General features: G+C 32.9%; 1 pseudogene; it reads right to left on the bottom strand.

The window, feature by feature from the left end:
* Positions 1-7,083: 7,083 nt before the first annotated feature.
* Positions 7,084-7,572, bottom strand: LOC143632386 (putative mitochondrial protein AtMg01010 pseudogene; annotated as a pseudogene).
* Positions 7,573-8,322: the final 750 nt, after the last annotated feature.

The raw sequence follows: 8,322 nt of genomic DNA, 5'->3' as shown, positions 1-8,322 counted from the left end.
TCTCCCTTTGACCAAGTAATATTTGAATGTCAAATTTTGTCATTCTATATCCACAATAAACAAAACCGAATTACAATAAACATTAACATTAATGTAACTAGTTTCCATCTTATAAATATTATTATAAAAAATATAAACATACATATAAAAGACCTGCATATATAATCGTACGACGACATAGAGATTACATTTCACAACGAATGGTATACATGTAATTAATTAAAATAATAGTATTATTGTTTTAATAATATAGTTATTACTCATATTTTACTCATTAACTATTTTAAAATTTTCAAATAATGATAAAAAGGAAACTTTGGTGTCAACCCAACCCTACTTTGACATGTACTAAAATCATTTTTGATATGTTATCCAATTCATTCATTTTGTCATCTCTTGGTTGCGACTCATCATTCTACGAAAGAAAAAGAATATACCTACACAATCTACATCTGTTCATAATATCACTTACACAGGTCATCAAAAAAAATTCATAATATACAGTGTAGGAACTTGATTTCTTTAATGGTTGTGTACGGATATTTCTACACACATACACATACAGATCATTACATCAACTAGATAGTTAGGCTACACATGTGCAGCCAATATATCCCTACACGACCATTTGTATCCCTACACACATGCAAACGTATGTAAACAAACAGATTCGAATAGTAAAACTACATAGCCATTCATATACCTACACATATTGCACCGAAAACCTACGCAATTGCGATTATATGGTTATACATACACATTTGATATAAATCCTACATTGGAACTATAACCACACGACCACACATACGAAAGATCCTAAAACTAATATTGATACTTTTGTGTAGGATTCATTACAATGTGTAGCATTTGTCCTAATAGTGTATGGTTTGGTCCATATTTGTAGGCTTTTATCAATTTTTTTTTTCGAAAACTTGTGATTATGCGTAGTTTCTAATGATCCTTTGTGTATGCTTTTAACATCTACTGTAGGACATAATCCTACACATAAAAATAACATCTACACACAAAGGATAACAACACTTACAAACATTATACACATCCTAAGCAAAACCATAATAGATATATATCTTAAATAAAACCTCAAAAATCAATGTGTACTAGATAATGTAACTATATACAACCATCATAGGTTCAAAAAAATGTAAAACTATAATTCAATTCAACTCTACACATCAACAATTTGTTCTTACACTAGCTAATATAAATGTATTCCTACACAGTAACCTAATTAATCCTACTAACACATAACAAACCAATAAGTGATAAAAAGCAAACAATGGTTTTTTGCTTTATGTATTTCTAACACAACTTAACCTACTTACTCCTACACTAGAAAATAGTTATTCATACATTAACGAACATTTATATGAGAAAAAAAAAACAGAACTTTTAGAGTACCGAATACCAAATATATGAAATTAGCCATACATTTTAACTTCCACCAACAACTACGAACTTTGAGTTTTAAAAAAGCAAAAAACCTTATCTAGCTAAACACTTATCAACACAATACGATTTGAATAAAAAATCCACAATAGTAAACACAAATCAATAAAATCAAAGGAATCGATTATATAATGTTGTAGGACTGTGAAATCGCCCATAAAAATTCGAAAGAAAACCCTAGCCTTTGCTGCAATGCTATGATAACACCCTAAATCGATTTCTTTAAACGTACCTCTTCTGTGCATGCTACTGAATCCTCAACAAAATTATGCAGATTTTGTTGAATCGATTATGATGCTGAGGCGTTGTGGGTCGACAAACTCTTTTTTGTTGATGAGACGATTTTCCTGAATCTTCATTCATTTCTAATTTTGAGTGGCATAAAAAGGGGATTCATAAATATTAACCCGTTTCTTTCTTCTTCCTATTTTTTTGCTATACATTTAGGGCTATTTTACTCTTTTGCTTTTAAATCTATTAAAATCAAGTATTCAACATTACAAATTTGTCATCTTAAATGTAGGCACTTCTCACCTAAACTATCCCCCGCGCGCGCGCCACACACACATATATATATAGAAAATGGTTCAAATAAAAATAAAGAGTTTCCTAAGAATGATAAAAACCAATAGATATTTGACAAGTGGCATTACAACATAGGTGAAAGAACGATTCTAAGAAACTATGTCGGTTATTGGTAATTTTAAATCTTAAGCATTGATTAACGTGATCCAGCTATTATTTATTCCTAGTCTTCATAGGAAACTACTTTTTTTTAGTATAACCCTCCCCTATATATATATATATATAGGATTGATTTCTTTTGAGAACCGCTTTGAGCTTTAAGAACTCGAAAGAACTCAACTTAACAACTTTCTTTTTTGAAATTTTTTTACACATGTGTAATACGTAAGTTTAAGTAATGTACAAAAAATTGCCGTAATTTTTTACACACCGAATCGACTTGTTACATACGTGTAACTAACATTTAAACTTGTGTAATCATCAAAAATACTTATTCTCTCTCCTGATTAATTTTTTAATCAGATTTATTCTCAGCCATATATTCCATACTCATTTAATTAAATGTGTGGTCCATATTGAGTTCTCAAAGTTCTAACAACTCAAGAGGTTCTCAAATTATCGTTCCCCTATATATATATATATATATATATATATATATATATAGAGTGAATTTCTTATAACATGAAATTTGCAAGTTGGAGTTTAGTCTTATCGGTCTAGAGTATAATTTAGGCCTACAAACTCGTTTATACAGATGGGTTGAGTCAACCTTTGCAGGTGGCCTAGTTACGCCATTATTTATATAAAAAAATGCTTTTGGAAATAACTTATTGACTATTCAAAAAGTCAATAAGTTAAAACATTGTTTGAATGATAAAAATGTTTTTCTTATTTTAGCCTTTTAAAATTGGTTAAAATTTGTTCTCTAAAAACCAAAAAAACATTGCTTTTAAATACCTTTTAGCTTTTTGAATATAAAATTATCAATCTACCCTCATCCTTTACCTTAAAATTACTACCTAAAATATTAACATCGTTCATAATCTCCTCATTCACTATTGTTTTCTCCCACACAGACGACCCATGTCTCCCACACAGATGACCCATGTCTTGCGATCCTCACCTCCCACATTGGCGCCTCCTTTGATTTTCGCTCTAGATTTCGGTGGAGAGAAATTTATGTTATATATTTTGTAGTTTTTTAAATTATAAAATTTGCCAAAAAAAATTTGTTATATAATATTTGTGTAAAAGTAGTAAATGGTTTTAAATATATAAGAAAGTTTGTATTTATCATTTTACATGAATAAGCTAAGCAAAACACCTTTTAAAAAATAACTAAACTTTTTCCATCACAAAGGCTAATCCGCAAACTTTTTTTAAAAACTCTTTTTGAAAAAGTCATAAACAGGTAAGCATTTTATAAAAAAATAATTTTAGAGTTATATAAGTGATCACAAACACCTTCGTAGTGGTGGATATAGAAATATTTTTAAAAGTATTTATTAAGAGTTAATTGCTTTATCAGACCCTGTTTGCAAATGTTGCATCGGTGGTACTTAATGTTTAATAATTACGCACTTGATTCTAATGATTGTAAAATTACTAAGGTGGTCTAGAGGTATAAATTTTGTAACTATGATGGTCCATAGGGAGGGTGGGACACAAGCTGGTAAACCAAAATCGGGTTGGGATACTGACCGATAACACCGTCGCCTTCCATTTAAACACCAACTCGAGTAGCAAATTTGGTGAACTACTACCCGATGTGTGTGAGAGAGAGAGAGAGAGAGAGAGAAAGAAAGAAAGGGGAGAGGGAGGGAGCCTTGGTATCTAGCCTTTGGACTTTGGGGTGTGTGTGTGTTCATGGTATGGTGAGATGGTCTCTGAAAAAATAAGAAACAATTACAAAGTTAGTCTCTGCGTTTTTCTAAAGTAATAGATTGGGTACTAAGGTTTAAAAGTTGCATGAAAAAATAATACACAATTACAAAGTTAGTCACTTAAGTTAGTCTTTGAAGTTTCCCGAAAGTAACAAGATCGGGTGCTAAGGTTTTACAACGCACGATTTTTACGGACTGGATAAACATTGTATTAAATATTTTAATTTTTTTGTATGTTTTTCTTTTTATATGTTAATTCAACAAATTTATATTTCAAGTTTTCTAAGGTACCTTTACTAACGTAACCAATACCAACCGAATACGCGTCAACTCGCTGCTGCAACACAATGCTCGGTTTTACCAGCCGAATAAATATTGTTTTAACTATGGTAATTTTAAGAATAATACATTATTAGTCCCTGACGTTTACCTAAAGTAACAAGATTGGGTACTAAGGTTTAAAAGTCATAGATATAGATACTAAGGTTTTGTAACAATAATAGGTACTAACTTTCACTTTCGTTAAAAGTTAACAGAATATGCAAAAAAGCTTAGGGAATTAATGTCATTATGCATTCTAACTAAATTATATGTCATATTTGTGTTTAAGAATATTTTAGAATTTCACGTTCAAATTAGTGTGGCAACTAGTGATTCACCTGTGCGTTACGCGATGAATTCGTTAGGTAAAACTTGGGCGTTGGAGTTGTGAGTCAACGTAAATTACGTCTATAATAAGTATGTTCGTTACAATACCGTAAGTAAAGCTAAAAAATAAATTCATCAAATTTACTACTTAAAAAAATAGTGACGCTTGTATAGCGTATTATTTTTAAAATTACCATATTTAAAACAATATTTATCCGGCTAGTAAATCGGGCATTATGTTACAACAATAAGTTAACGCGTATTCGGTGGGTACGGATAACGTTGGTAAAAGTACCTTAATAAAACCCAAAATATAAATTTATTGAATTAACATACACAAATATATTTAAAACGATGTTTATTTTGTCTGTAAAATCGACCGTTGGAAAATCCGAACATTGTAGCATGGGCGTTGGTAAACCCGAGCGTTATGACGGTGAGTTGACGCAAATTCCGTTAAAACCGTTAAATTTTAATGAAAGTTAAAGTTAGTACCTAACATTGTTAAAAAATTAAAACTTAGTATTTATACTTGCAACTTTTAAACCTTAATATCCAATCTTGTTACTTAAAAGAAATGTCAGGGGACTAAATTCGTAATCATGCCAAAAGAATAAAGAAGAAGATGAACCGAACAAGTCCTATTATTTTATTGTTATAAATTAAGCCTTTTTTTCAATTAATATATCATCCATCCTAATCTTTATAAGTATACCAAAAAACACTATATTTCTCTTTTGTTTAATTAAATAATATTTTTTTTATAATTTTATTATACCAGTTTTCACTCTTCTCTACTCACAACCAATTCAACAAATATTAAAAATAAATAGGGTAAACATTGTTTCTTCTAATTTACACAAAAATAAATACATTTTCTCTTTCCATCCTATAATTTACACTCATAAACCACTCAAACCTTACCTTAAAATTTACAAACCCTCTCACATAATTTTGGAGGATGTAATGAGAATGCTTTAACAATAATAGTCACCAAACAAAAAGAAAATATTATAATACGTAAACAATATTATATTATAACTAGTAAATTTCTTTATTAATTTTTATATGAAAAAAAAGGTAAGTTATTGTTGCATGTTTAATTCTTTGTTTTTTTTTGTGTTTTAAAGTTAAAAATAAAAATAGAAAAAAAATGGTAGCTGAATAATAGTTGAGTGGAGTGTTGCCTTTAGTTTAAGTGGTTTAAACGTAGTTTATGATGAAATGACATGACATTAGGTGATCAGTGGGTATTGAGGTAATTTAGTGGAACACCCATCTCCCCCCTTGCCGGCTAATGCCGTTTTGTAGTTAAGTCAGCGTAAAATGAACAACAAACACGACGACAACGACTAAATACATATTTAAATTGGTAAATGAAAACTATAGTAACAAATCCTAGATAACTTGATTTTCCAAATTTTTATCAACCCTAGATTCACAGACCTAATTACGTCATCAACATTTATGAGAAAATTGACTTTATCATTCCGACTAACAACACTCTTAATTTTGAGAAGATGGTGATGGCGTCGACCTAAGATGGCATAAAACCAATGTTTTCATAACCCAGTCGGGCAGCGAAAATGACATACTACCGATAAACCGGTCCGACCGGCCGAATAAAATTCCTCTAAAAACGACAGTTAAGACTGGAAAAATGTTCAATAAAAAAATAAATCTTTTTAGCCATATCAAACGGGTTCAACAGATCCGGTTCTCCGGTTGGACCAGTTCGAACTGGCTGAGTTTTTGAGTAGCGAGTGAACTACATAGAACCGACTGGTCAAGTGAAGGAATTCCGGCTGAACCAGTCCGGTCTCAAAAATTTGCATAAAACCACAACCTTAGAAGGTGGCAGCGGCATTAAATCCGTTACCGTACATCATTTTCGATGAAATTAAAAATGGAACCCTAAATGTCTTCCCGCCAATTTCTTCTCTCTTTCTCATTTCGTTGATGATGGTTACGGATTTTGCTAGAATCACCTGAAAAACGGTGGTATTGATGGCGATGGTGGTTTGTAGTAGTGACAGTCATGGTGGTGGCGTTTAGAAGCGACGGTAACGGTGGTGTTCGGCTGCATGCTATCGGAGCTACGTGTACACCACCGCGTCAAAACTCTCTAGTGATACCAGCCGAGCTAGAAGCCTCTTTTCCTTCGGGCCAGTTCCCCATTCGACTTGCATGTGTTAAGAAGAATAGCTATTGAAGCATGAGAGAGCTCAAAGAAAAGGTAAGGCTCTTACATTTCTTACGCAATTTCTGAAAAAAAAAGAGAGAATTTCTTTCTTGTTATACAAAGTTCCTTCTTTCTAATGGAATTGCCCGCCTCCTAATAGTTTACTTGGCATAGTAGCGTTCAAAGCAATACGTTGCATTTCTAGGACTTTTTGCTTGCTTTGTTTGTGGCAAGGGAAGTCATCTTCATTAGCCTGGTAAAATGTAATGGCAGGAGACAACGTAACAACAGAGCGGCTTCCACCTGGGGGGTTCCCCCCAAAAGACAAAATTGAATATAGGTACGAAAACATCGATCCCCAGCATCAAGATTATCTTTTCATAGGGCTACTTTTCCGCTTAAGGAAAAAAAATCTCTAGAGGCCCTCCCGCCCCGCTCGAGATCGTCTAACAAGCTATAGAGCCTTTTCAAGGATGACTCCCCTGTAGTGCTATTGGAGGAGTCGAGAGCGCGAGCCCCCTGCCGCATCCAATCCCTGGTCGGATCAATAACTTGCATTCGCTGAATGATCTGGACCTTGACCTCGAAGAGGTCTTTCGCTTCCATATGGGTGAAGCCTATTTCTTCCGCACTAGGAAAGGGCTTTGCAGCTAAAAGCCGCCTCTGGATAGAAAAGATGGAATCTCCCTCGATCAGCTCATCAGGCTCGTGTGGAAAGCGGCTGGGGCTAGCTGGCCCCTCCATCGACTCAGAAATTGTATTCTGATTCCCATGGGATACGGGCCCTGCATCAGCAGGAGCGGTTGAGGTGCTGCCCTCCTCAGTCGTAGTGCTTAGGAGATCTGTCCAACCCACGAGGGCATTCATTCCCATTATAAAAGTAACGGTGGTGGTGGTGGGTGGTGTTGGAAATAAGTAATAAAATGGAGGGAGTGATGGCTGCAAGTTGGTGGTGGAGTTATTATTTGTTGTGATATTTGGATTGGACACTTAATTAATGAAACAGTAAGCAATTGTTCTAATATTGAATATACTAGATTTTTATTAATTGGAGTCATAATGAATCTTGAACAAGTTATTCTTATCAAAGTTAGATTGCAGCGAAAATTAACAAGCTATTGAAGGTATCATATGGAAGAACAATTTTACATTAATCATAATCAAAAGATTACAATCTATTACTCTCCGTCAACCTTAGCTTATCATTCTTCCGATCACTTAGTACACAAATTTAATCAGGAGAATGTGCGATGTGATCAAGTGTTAATGAAGAAGAGATTCTCTTCTTCATTTTATACAAGTGTGAAACTACTTATGAGTTAAACACACATTGGAAAAATTACATTACAAACAACTGATCAAATATGCTAAACAACTGATTAAAAAAGAATCCTATGTTAACAACTGATTTTCTTGAAACAACTGATGTTTGATTATCAATTGTTTGTCTTCAGTTCCTTTTCAATCTTCAGTAGTTTCCAGCATCATTTGATAGTCTTCTATATATTTATCAGTTGATTTGTAATCAGCACTTTAAGAGCAATAGTTTGCTTTTAACCATAGTGGAGAACAACTGATGCTTGAACCATTAGTTGCTTGGTATATGGTCGTCAGTCA

Source organism: Bidens hawaiensis, unplaced genomic scaffold (genome assembly GCF_021521415.1).
Source record: "Bidens hawaiensis isolate Kalapana, Puna unplaced genomic scaffold, B.hawaiensis_p1.1 tig00006388_1, whole genome shotgun sequence".
Classification (NCBI taxonomy): domain Eukaryota; kingdom Viridiplantae; phylum Streptophyta; class Magnoliopsida; order Asterales; family Asteraceae; genus Bidens; species Bidens hawaiensis.
The sequence above is the reverse complement of the archived record's forward strand: the minus strand, read 5'-3'. Positions and strand labels throughout refer to the sequence as shown.